This window comes from Sorex fumeus, unplaced genomic scaffold (assembly GCF_029834395.1).
Source record: "Sorex fumeus unplaced genomic scaffold, SorFum_2.1 ptg000061l, whole genome shotgun sequence".
NCBI classification, from domain to species: domain Eukaryota; kingdom Metazoa; phylum Chordata; class Mammalia; order Eulipotyphla; family Soricidae; genus Sorex; species Sorex fumeus.
The window spans coordinates 5,152,073-5,164,999 of NW_026606118.1; positions in this window are offsets into that span (position 1 = coordinate 5,152,073).

Here is a 12,927-nt window from a genome sequence, read left to right on the forward strand (position 1 = left end):
AGTAAGTCCTAGAAGCACACCTGTGTGACCCACCCTCTCCCTCCTCAAAAGTAAATGATGTTGAGGCCAGAGCAATAGTGCAGTGGGAAGGGCATCTGCCTTGCACGCTGCTGACCCAGGTTTATTCAATCACCAGCATCCCCTCTGATTCCCCAAGCACCGCTAGAAGTAGCAGAGCCAGGAATAATCCCCTGAGCGTCTCCAGAAGAATGGAGAAAAGAAAAGGAAAGAAAAGAAAAGAAAATGATATCACTCATCTGAAAGCTCAGGCCCTCCCGTTGATCGTCGATTTGCTCGAGCGGGCCCAGTAACGTCTCCATTGGAGACTTTGTTGTTACTGTGTCTGGCATATCGAATACTCTCGGTAGCTTGCCGGGCTCTCCGAGAGGGGCGGAGGAATCGAACTCGGGTCGGCCATGTTGGCCGCTTGTAAGGCGAACGCCCTACCCGCTGTGCTATCGCTCCAGCCCTTTTCGAAAGCTCAGGAACTCAGTTTAAAGACTTTCCTATGAGAGCAAGTGTACATATATACGGTTCGAAAGATTTTCATAATCATGCTTCGTTACATTAAACCTTATTGCATGAAGAGTTAGCTTAGTGGACTGAGAGCCCACTTTACATACAAGAGACTCAACCCCCAGCATTGCACTGCCCTCCACACATGCAGTGCTGAGAGGGACCCCCAAGCACAGAGCCAGGAGCAGTCCCCAGGCACTGCCAGGGGAAGTCCCAAAGCAAATAAAAATAGTTAAGATTATCCTCGTTTAAATGTGTCCTCGTTTAAGTGCACCGTTGCTGCAATGCAACGGATATTCAATAAACGGCACACATTTATGACAGGCCAGCCCGCAGGGCAGATGTTAAGTGTAGCGTAATATTCTTTCAGACACACCCCGCGAGCCAGAACATGGGCTCATCAGGCATGAGGCATGACGGGTATTCTCTGGAAAAGGTGCAACCTTTCCAGTCTGTGTGTGACTGACCTCAGGTTCCATCGTCTCTGCCCCTCAGTGGAGCTGAGCTGTGAATTCCGCTAAAATGCGAGTCCTTGGTTTACAATATTCTTATCAAGAGCTGACTGGCAAAGTTCACCCAGGATTGCCCTTACTTGGTCCTGCAGGATCTCTCCTACAATAGCCCCAGGCCCTGGGGAATGAACCCAGGGTCAGCTCATAATTCGCCTGAGTCATTGGGTTCAGCTGCCGCGGGCCGGCCGGTCACAGAGTGCAGAGGCACACAGCTCCGTGGCTATTTCTAGTTCTGATCCTTACCCTGGCCCTGCGGCTGGACCCGCCTCCGGACCTCCTAGGGGACACGGCATCAGAACCTGCCAGGTTTCTGCTTTCTGCTTTCCAACCAGAGAGGCTGTCTCTGCCCTGTGACCCAGGCTTCCTGGGGGAGGGTACTGGGCCAGGAAGACAGGGAGCAGAGGGGCTGTGATGGAAAGCCAGCATCAGGGGCTCCCCTCGACAGTGTCTGTGAGACAGCAGTACCGGGGAGCAGAGCTGGCTGCCACACACAGCACACGTGCCCTGGCCTTAGGCCAGGACCACTCACCAGAGTCCTCTGACCTGCTCTTTATTTGAACCCTTGAACCCAGGATTTAAGGGAAAGAATCCTGAGGCTAGGGGCTGGAGCAATAGCACAGCGAGTAGGGCGTTTGCCTTGCACACGGCCGACCTGGCTTCGATTCCCAGCATCCCATATAGTCCCCTGAGCACTGTCAGGAGTAATTCCTGAGTGCAGAGCCAGGAGGAACCTCTGTGCATTGCCAGGTGTGACCCAAAAAGCCAAAAAAAAAAAAAAAAGAATCCTGAGGCTAATGAAACTCTTCCTTTGGTGCTCTGGAGTGCCTAATGTCTGGCCTCTCTCCAATGATGAGGGTGGAGGTGGAGTGTCTGGCACAGAGCACCCATCTGCATCTTTGACTTGGACAGCAGCCTTGGGGTGTGTGTGTGTGTATGTGTGTGTGTGTGTGTGTGTGTGTGTGTGTGTGTGTGTGTGTGTGTGATTTGCCTCCTACTTTTAACCTGACACCACGCTCAGGTTTCCATGAGTCAGTGGGAGGGGTGAAGGGAGGGGAGCTGAACCCTCTGCCCCCACCCCACACCCTCCCTGCTCTATTGTTGTACTGTCTATCTATCATATATCTATCTATCTATCTATCTATCTATCTATCTATCATGTATCAATCATTGTAGGACGGGACCCGAAGAGGCAGAAACACTTCGGCAAGGATGCTCTCTGCAGAGGTGTTTATCTTGGTGCATTCAGCTCGGATCCTGTGGCCACACACGGAGCCCCACCTCGCCCTCACTCCCCATGTTCTACACGGGCCCTCCCTTGACTCCTGAGGCCGGCCAAGGTCTGGAACCTAAGAGGGACACTCCAGGAGGCTTGGCTGACAACACCAGGCCTCTGACATGCAGAGCTGGAGGAACTCGGGGAGATGGTATGGGCAGAGGACTGGAGCCAAATGAGCACTCCCAATGCTTTGGGCTGGCTGGGTCCTGACGCTCTGTCTCCTTACAGCTAGCCTGAGCAGAGACTCTGGTCCCTTAAGTTACGCTCCAGGGCCCATCTCTTTGGGGGTGGACTCCTTGCTCCATATAGCTGAAACACATTGCCCAATGATATCTATTATGAACCAAATATGTGTCAAGTGTCCAGAGCAGTGCCTGGCACATCAGAGGTATGTTACCTCTTCCATTTGCAGGGGTGCTGGTGGTGGTGAGCCCACCTGACAGTGCTCAGGGCCAACCCCTGGCTCTCTGCTCAGGAGTGACCCCTGCTGGTGCTCATCAGACCAGATGTGGTGCTGGGGATTCATAGGGTCGAGGCCCCTACCCCTCATGAAAGGTCACTGCCTTTCCTCCTGGACTATCCCCACTTCCCTCCTCTGCAACACCCCATTTCGTGTGTATTCCTTGAATAAAGGAATAACTCCAGGATGAGATGTGTATGGAGGTATAGTTCAGTACTACCCGTCTTGTGAACTGGTAGAAGGCCCGTTCCTGGTGGGCACCTTTGAGAACAGGTCATTCTCTCTCTCCAAGGACACAGAGCATTTTCTAAAATAAACATGTTGAATTAGTAAAGCTAAAGAAAATGACTTACGAGAGACACACAAACAAATTTCGGAACCAAGCAGCTCCCTGCAGAGATCTCTCCAGACCGTGATTATTCTTCACTTAATCACTTAACTTCCCGTTAATCATTGATTTGCTCGAGCGGGCGCCAGTAATGTCTCCATTTGTCCCTGTCGCGTGCTAGTGTAGCCCAATGGCATCTGTTCGCTCTGGGAACATGAAGAGCCTCAAACCAATCGTTCATGATCTTGATGAAGAAGTCTGACCATCTGGTAGGTGAGCGGCCACGCGGTCTTTTGGCATCCCGTGGAATCCAGTTGGTAACAGCTCTAGTCCAGCGGTCGTCTTTAGATCTCATTACGTGACCAGCCCATCTGACTTTTGATACCTTGGCAAATGAGACAGCGTCCATGATTCTTGATCGTCGACGGATGTTGGAACTCCGGATTCTTTCTCTCATTTGAGTGAAACGTGATATTCCAAGCATAGCTCTTTCTATTCTTCTTTGGGAGACCTGAATAGCGTTCTCATCTTGTTTGCGTAGGGCCCAGGTCTCTGAGGCATATGTTAATGCAGGAAGAACAGTGGAATCAAAGAGATGTGCCCGGAGCCGGAGGTTCTTCGTCCTCTTAGCTATTTCTTCGACGCTCTTGAAGGTGTTCCAAGCTGCTCTCTTCCTCCTGCGCAGCTTGGGTGCCAGGTCATTTGTCATGTTGACTTCTCGACCTAGGTACACATAGCTGTTGCATTCAGAGATGGTCGTTCCATTGAGAGCGAATGGGGCATCAGGAACGAGGCTGTTTCTCATAAACATTGTCTTCGTAAAATTCAGCTGTAGTCCTACCTTTCCACACTCACGGTCAAAGTCGGCCAGCATTTGTGCCGCTTGGCTGATGTTTGGTGTTATTAAAACAATGTCATCAGCAAAGCAAAGGTGGTGTAGTTGCCGACCATCTATCTTCACTCCCATTCCTTCCCATTCCAGTCGTCGCATGATATTCTCGAGGGTGGCACTGAAGAGTTTTGGTGAAATGGTATCACCCTGCCGAACCCCTCTCTTGACATCAATGATTACTTCTTTGTAGAATGGTGAGATCCTGGTAGTGAATCCGCAGTACAGCTCACAGAGGATCTTGATGTATTGGGCTTGAATGCCCTGATTGGCTAGGGCTTCAATGACCGCTTCCGTCTCAACAGAATCAAAGGCCTTCTTTAAATCAATGAACGTTAAACAGAGCAGCATCTTGAACTCCCGAGAAACCTCAATGAGCTTAGTTATCGTGTGGATATGGTCGATGGTGCTGAATCCTTTGCGGAACCAGGCTTGCTCGCATGATTGTCCTTCATCTAGTGTTCTGCCAATCCTATTTAGGATGACTTGAGTGAACAACTTGTAGATGACAGACAATAGGCAGATCGGGCGATAGTTGCCAATGTCATGGATGTCTCCCTTCTTGAACAGTAGTACGGTTCTGCTGGTTTTCCACTGGGACGGAAAGTTGCATTCAGACAGGTAGCATGTGAAGAGCCGAGCCAGTGTATTGATGAGTACTGACGGCAGGTTCTTCAGGTGTTCAGGTCTGACCTTGTCTGGGCCGGGTGCAGTTCGTTTCTTTACTGACAAAGTGGCATGTCGGACTTCGGAAGGGAGAACGTTGGGAACGACATATCCATCCTGTGGAATTTGGTATGTCGGCAAGTGGACATGGCTATCAAAGAGATTTGAGTAGAAGTCATGGATAATCTTCTCCATTGCCATTCTGGAGGATGTGACAGATCCATCAGGATGTTGGAGGGCAGTCATCTTGGTCTTGTAGTTGGCGAAGGACAGGCGGGTGTTACGAATACTTTTCCCAGCTTCTGCCGCATCTACCAGCACTTCTGCTCTTCTCTCTTTGAGGTCTTCCTTGATCGCATCTCTGCACTGCTTTGCAAGCTTGGACGTTAGCTTGTGGTTGCCTGAGGCATGCGCCAAACCACGTTGGCGAATAAGCTCAAGAGTTTTCGAAGACAGGCGTTTTTTTGTGGCTATCTCTCTCTTGGCGTTCCTCGCACAATCATGGAGGTGCTGAACCAGTTGATCGTATTCCTCGCCAATTTTGTCAACAATGGCATCTTCCCATGTTGCCACAATAGTGCCAAAGAGTTCCCAGTTGGTGGTCATTCTGGGAGTTCTCTTTTTGAACTTTGCAGCCCTTTCTCCCTGCTCTGTGAAGTAGAATTTTGCATGAAGGAGACGGTGGTCCGATCCCGTTCGGAATTTTGGGACAACAGCGACATCGGTCAGGCAAAACCGTCGATTGAATATGATGTGGTCTATTTCGTTGTGGAATCGTCCACCAGGAGACTCCATGTCCAATGTTTAGATTCAGCCTTCTGGAACTGTGAGTTACCATGGATGGTCTTGGTCGACATGATGAACTCAGACAGTCTCTCACCCTGTTCGTTCCATTCTAGGCCATGGGTCCTGATGTGAAGTTCTTCAGCTGATCTTCTCGGTCCTATCTTGGCATTGAAATCACTGAAAATGATTTTGTAGAAGGTGTGGTCTTCTTTAGAGAACTTCTCCAGCTCCAGGTAGAACTTCTCAATTTCTCTTTCATCATAATGAGATGTTGGTGCATAGACAATGAAGATAGAAACTGCTGGCAGTGAGCCACATCTATTCAAATGTAAACGTCCGATTCGGGTTGTTACGCATTCGCATGAATAATTGCTCATGGCCAAGTTTGTGTTGACAAGGACACCGACGCCTCTGACACCTCTTTTATCGCATGTTCCGAGGAAAAATTCTTCTCCAGTGTCAAAAACGGCATGGTGAGATTCGTGCCTTCTTGTCTCGGTCAGACCAATGATGTCGTACTTGATCATTCGCGCTTGTACCATCAGGTCCTCGATGGATGCATCTGATGCTAGCGTACGTGCATTGAAAGTACAGACGATCATTTTTGTCTTCCTTCGTTGTGGCAGCCTAGTTCGGCCTTGAGATTTTATAGGCTGACACTACCTCCACTACCCAGCCACCGCCACACTCCAGGACGCTTTCTGGACCCGTGCGACACATCATAAGACACTAAATACCCATCTTCCGGAATTGCCGTACCATATTTGATAGGGTTCAAATATGGTAACATCTACGAGGGCGATTAGAGGTCGCCCCACAAGCCTCTATCCCTCTCGGAAAGACTGGAAAGCTACCGAGAGTATTTTGCCCGCACGGCAGAGCCTGGCAAGCTATCCGTTGTGTATTCGATATGCCAAAACCAGTAATTACAATGAGTCTCATTCACCTGACCCTGAAGGCTTCACCGACATGGCAGCACTGAGAAGGATGAGAAAGGAGAGGCCGACAAAATCTCAAGGCCGAACTAGGCTGCCACCATGATTATTAAAATTTTAGAATTCCAGAAGAGCAGACATGACATTATATGCTATCCATAACAAGCAATACAAAACAAATTCTCTAGCATTGTCTTTTCAGTAGGTTTGAGTGGTGGTGGGAAAAATCTAATAAAGATGGGACTGGTGACAAAATATTGAATGTAATCAAAGTAGAGAGAGAATATTGTGGAAATTGCCTGCCACACAGGCAGGGGAAGGGTTGAGATTGGATGGGGGATGCTGGGGATTTTCGTGGTGGAAAACATGCACTGGTGAAGGGATGGGTGTTTGATAGTTGTATGACCAAAACTCAAACATGAAAGCTTTGTAACTGTATCTCATGGTGACTCAATTAAAAGTAAAGAAAGGGCTGGAGCGATAGCACAGCGGGTAGGGCGTTTGCCTTGCACGCAGCCAACATGGCCAACCCAGGTTTGATTCCCAGCATCCCATATGGTCCCCCGAGCACTGCCAGGAGTAATTCCTGAGTGCATGAGCCAGGAGTAAGCCCTGAGCAACGCCGGGTGTGACCCAAAAAGAAAAAAAAAAAGACTTAAGAACCTAAACCTTATAAACATCTAAAAGCTAAAAGCTGACTCAACCCTTACACCACTACCATGTAAGCTCATCAGGGTCCGCTTTACACATTCATGACTAACTCTCAAAAGAGACCGATCAGCTTGCCTTAAAAAATGCACGGATATCCTGGTTTCCGCTGAGAACTCTGGGGCACCCTCAGGAGGGGCTGGGCCAAGTCCCCGCCCTGCAGAGCCCCCAAAGCTACACTCACACCCAAAGAGCTGCCTCATGGCAATGGCCGGCCTCCACCAGCTCATGACTGAGCTTCACAGAGATGTAAAATGGCAAAAACGTCAGGTACGTTGGTGTATTTTGTCTGAGAACTCTGGGGTCTTCTCAGAGCAGGGATGAGTAGCTTCCCCCCATACTTCCCGAAGCCCCGGCAGCCCCACCCACATCCCACAACTGCCACCAGGTAAGTTCTCTGACTGGCTAAATATTCTGAATTTTCTGGATCATGTGGCTGCATCCACGGCCTGGTGACATCTTCAAACTCTACAGTTCTAGCGTCCCAGCAAGAGCACACCAAATTCGATGGGAAAATAGCACAGTAACCAACTACGCTCATAAACAAAAACATTAACACAGAAGGCTCAACTAGCAACAACAGCTGAGTAAACCCTCAGACAAAAACTTCAAGTCCCCATAGTGAAATATAACAATTTTCACAAATTTTCTTCTGCTGAAGACGTTTTTGACAATTCCATGAGCCATTTAGAGGTAAGCAATATTAAATAAATTATATTGAGCCTTCTACAGGGACAGACTTGAGAGCTGGTTAGGAAGATGACAGTGGCGGTGGGATTGGTGTTAGAATATTGAATGCCTGTAACAAATCCTCATGAACAAATTAAATAAACCATGATGTCTAAATAGTAAGTAAGTAAATAAAAGCCCTCCCGTTGGTCATCGATTTGCTCGAGCGGGCCCAGTAACGTCTCCATTGGAGACTTTGTTGTTACTGTGTCTGGCATATCGAATACTCTCGGTAGCTTGCCGGGCTCTCCGAGAGGGGCGGAGGAATCGAACTCGGGTCGGCCATGTTGGCTGCGTGCAAGGCAAACGCCCTACCGCTGTGCTATCGCTCCAGCCCCGATGTCTAAATAAAGTGATAAAAAATAGGAAAATGTATAAAAGCTATATAAAAAAGATTCTCACCCAACATAAAACCGAACATTCTTTAGGAACTTGTTTGGAGGTTCTAGCGGGGGAGCGCAGCTACTCGTATACCCTCGACCGAAGACCGGTCCGTCTCTATCGGGGGAAGGCTGTCCTCTTCGACTGAGCGCGCAGCTTCGGGAGGGACGCACATGGAGTGGTGAGGGAGGAAGGGGACACCCGCCTAGCCAGCCAGATCAGCCGAATCAACCCTGGCGATCAATGGGGTGACAGATGTCGCAGCCAGATCGCCCTCACATCCGATAGCATAGCGGGTAGGGCGTTTGCCTTGCATGCAGCCAACATGACCGACCCGAGTTCGATTCCTCTGCCCCTCTCGGAGAGCCCGGCAAGCTACCGAGAATATTGGATATGCCAGACACAGTAACAACAAAGTCTCCAATGGAGACGTTACTGGGCCCGCTCGAGCAAATCGACAATCAATGGGAGGGCCTTTTACTTTACTTTTACTTTTACTTTAGGAAACTTCTTTTTTGTTTGTTTGTTTTGTTTTGTTTTGTTTTGGGGGGCCACACCCAGCAATGCTCAGGGGTTACTCCTGGCTCACGCACTCAGGAATTACTTCTGGTGGTGCTTGGGGGGACCATATGGATGCTGGGTATGGAACCCGGGTCAGCTGCGTGCAAGGCAAATGTCCTACCCATTGTGCTATTGCTCCAGCCCTTTAGGCAAGTTCTTCATTTAAATACATTTTTAGGTTCCGAAGAGATAGCACAGGGTTTGGGGTGCTTGCTCTCTACGCAGCAAACTTAGTTCAATTCCCAGCACCATACGTGGTCCCCTGAGCACCCCAAGGAGTCACCCTTAAGCATAGAATCAGAAATAAGTTCTGAGCACCAAGTGTGACCCTAAAACAAAAATAAGTAAATAAATAGGCTCATGTCATAATAATATAGACCGGTATCACTGTATCACTGTCATCCCATCAGTCGTTGAATTACTCGAGCGGGCACCAGTTACGTCTCTAATCCTCCCAGTCCTGAGATTTTTGCAGCCTCTCCTTACTCGTCTTTTCCCAACAATGGAGGCTCTTTCAGGGTCAGGGGAATGAGCCTATTGTCGTTACTGTATTTGGCATGTCAAATACACCACGGGGAGCTTATCAGGCTCTGCCCGTGCTGGTATTTATTAAAAAGAAAACATGTAGGCAACAGGCAATTTTAAGTAGAGGAAATATGTGTAGCAAGTGAAACAATTTTTAAATGATATACATATATAAATGCACAAACATATATATATGTGACCTCAGATATAAGAAACGTGTGTACTGCTTTTTTGCTTTGGTGGTATATTGACTTCATAAATTAAAGATTTATTTTGCAATAAATACATATGCTTCTGAAGAAAAAACATTAAATAACACACACATACAATTTTCAAAGAGAGAGCCAGAGAAATAGTACAGTGGGTAGAGCACTTGCTTTGCATGTGGCTGACCCAGGTTCAGTTCCTGGCATCCCATATTAAATCCCCAAGCCCTCCATGAGTAAACCCTGAGCACCTCCAAGTGTGGCAAAAAAAAAAAAAATCCAAAGAGAAAAAGTGAGGCAAAGGGATCCATTTCTGAATTTCTGGCAGAGGAATTTTGAAGTGGAATCACTTTCCTTTAGAAGAGACAGGGGTTGGGGGCTGGAGTGATAGCACAGCGGGTAGGGTGTTTGCCTTGCACATGGCCCGACCCGGGTTCGATTCCCAGCATCCCATATGGTCCCCTGAGCTACCACCACATGTAATTCCTGAGTGCAGAGCCAGGAGGAACCCCTGTGCATCGCCAGGTGTGACCCAAAAAGCCAAAAAAAATCAAAGAGAGAGAGAGAGAGAGACAGGGGTTTTTCTTTCTGTCCCCCCTTCCATCATGCCACGCCTCCCCCCACGCCCCACCCACACAGTCAGAGCTCTAGGTGTCACCTTGAGGACACACATCACCGCCGTGACCTCAGACCCACCCCCACCACACCCCCCCAGTTCAGCTGGGACATTATTCCATCACTTCTGTATTCAGCACCTAGTCTGACGCTTGGGGCTACGAGAGTAACACCCTATGGGGTGGGGGGGAGACACATACAAGAGAAAGAAGTGATTCACTTGGCTGAGAACATGACACACACAAGGAAAGAGAGCAGCCCGCTCCCATGGCAAGCCGGTGGTGCCATAAAGACAGCCACTCCCAGCACACAGCCTACACAGCAGCCTCGCCGAGGAAAGGCTCGGGGCTCGAGCCAACTTTAATTAATAGCTAACTGTTCCATATTGGAGGCGCCTTTTCCACCTAGGGTGGAATTTTCCATCAGACTTGCTGACAACGTCGCATGTCAAGTAGGTTCTCCGTTGAGCCGAGAAGTCCTGCAGGACGAACAGGGACGAAGTGGGGAAGGAGCTAGGAAAAGCAAACCCCTTCCCTACTAAGGTGCCATCCCAGTGTAACCAGTCACTGAGACGCAGCCACAAGTGTCAGGACACTGATGTGATCTTTGAAACCCAGAATGCAGGGTAAGTAGGGCCGGAGGCTAGGAGAAGGCTCGTGGCTAAAGCGTTGACCTTGCCAGCATCGGGTCCTGGGGTCACTCCTCAGGGTAGCCACGGATGCCAGGCACCATTGTAGCAGCTTTGCAGGGTAGATCCCTGTAGCCCCAAGACACACCAGCCCACTGCGTGCAAGAGCCACAGCTAGAGAGTGTGGTCCCTTCGCCCTGCCCTTGTGAGCACCCAGAGGGCACACCACTGTCAGGTGAGTCCCCAGGGAGTGTAGACTGTGAGCACCACTCCTTGGCCCCGTGACTCTGTGTCCAAATGTGTGAGCACCACATCCGGGCGAGTGTGACCCCCATTGCTGCAATTTAAAAAAAAAGCAGCAGGGAAGGGAAGGAGGGAGCAAAAGAAAAGTAGAGGACTCTTGACCTTGGCCAGTTATTTCAAACCCAAATGCAAAGCGGGCTCACCCTCGGATCCTCCCTGGATGGGAGATGCATGCTGAAAGTAGACTATAAACCGAGCATGATTGCCACTCAGTGCCTCTTTTGCAAACCACAGCACCCAAAAGGAGAGAGAGAACAAAAGGGAATGCCCTGCCACAGAAGCAGGGTGGGATGGGAGGATGGGAGGTGGGAGGGGTACTGGGATCCGTGGTGGTGGAGAATGGGCACTGGTGGAGGGATGGGTATTCGATCATTGTATAACTGAAACCCAAGAACAAAAATTTGTAAGTCTACAACTGTACCTACAACTGTGTTTCACTAATAAAAAATTTTAAAAAAAAAGCAGGCTCACCCTCAAGCTCTTCCCCGTGAACCTTCACAAGGGCTAGCGTTATCCTTCTAGACCCTTTCACTCAACTGTGGCATTGATGGCAGCATCCAACATTTATTGTGTTAGACCAGAGGGACTCAGGGCTCAGGGCCTCGTTTATTCTCCATGTAAATCATCTCGTTCGGCCCAAATGTACATTGGACTTCACTCCCACCACAGGGCCCGTAAATTCAAGATTTGTTTCCCTCATGAAAGGTTCCGAGTATGCCAAGGAGTTTGGTTTTCCATTTTGGTTTTGCTTTGTTCTCAGGCTGGAGCGATAGCACAGAGGTAGGGTGTTCGCCTTACAAGCGGCCAACATGGCCAACCCGAGTTCGATTCCTCCGCCCCTCTCGGAGAGCCCGGCAAGCTACCGAGAGTATTCGATATGCCAGACACAGTAACAACAAAGTCTCCAATGGAGACGTTACTGGGCCCGCTCGAGCAAATTGACGATCAACGGGAGGGCCTTTACTTTACTTGTTCTCAGGCAAGAGGGCCACGCTCAGGGCTTCCTCCTGGCTCTCACTCCTGGCTGGTATTGGGAACCAAACCCAGGTCAGCCGTGTGCAAAACACACATCCTGCAGCTGTACAATTACTCCAGCCCCTATGCCATGATATTTGAGGGGAATAAAATCTTCACTTCCTAAAATCAAAGCTCAGAATTTAAAACACAGAGATTCAGACAGATGCAAACCTCACCCAGTTCCATTTTAAACTCCTGACATCCCCAAGAAAAGACTAAAACAAGGATAAAGCAAGAATTAAAATATGAGCTAGAGCTATCAGAACTGGAAAAACCAGTTGTTAGTGGGGTAAGTCGGCCGTGGGTGCGTACAGGGGCAGGGGTGTGGACTGAGACCCCCTGAATTTATAGCAACTACATGGTTTAGAGGAGACAATCCTGGCAAAGGAAAATCCAAAGAATTGTGTCGTTGGAACTCAGTTTCCAAACTCAGACCCCCTCCAGGAGGCAGGGACCCACCAGGAGACAGGGACCCCCAGGAGACAGGGACCCACCAGGAGACAGGGACCCACCAGGAGACAGGAACCCACCAGGAGACAGGGACCCACCAGGAGACAGGGTCCCCCCAGGAGACAGGGACCCACCAGGAGACAGCCCCCACCAGGAGACAGCCCCCACCAGGAGACAGGGACCCACCAGGAGACAGGTCCCCCCAGGAGACAGGGACCCACCAGGAGACAGGGACCCACCAGGAGACAGGAACCCACCAGGAGACAGGGACCCACCAGGAGACAGGGTCCCCCCAGGAGACAGGGACCCACCAGGAGACAGGGTCCCCCCAGGAGACAGGGACCCACCAGGAGACAGCCCCCACCAGGAGACAGCCCCCACCAGGAGACAGGGTTCCCCCAGGAGACAGCCCTCACCAGGAGAAAGGGTCCCACCA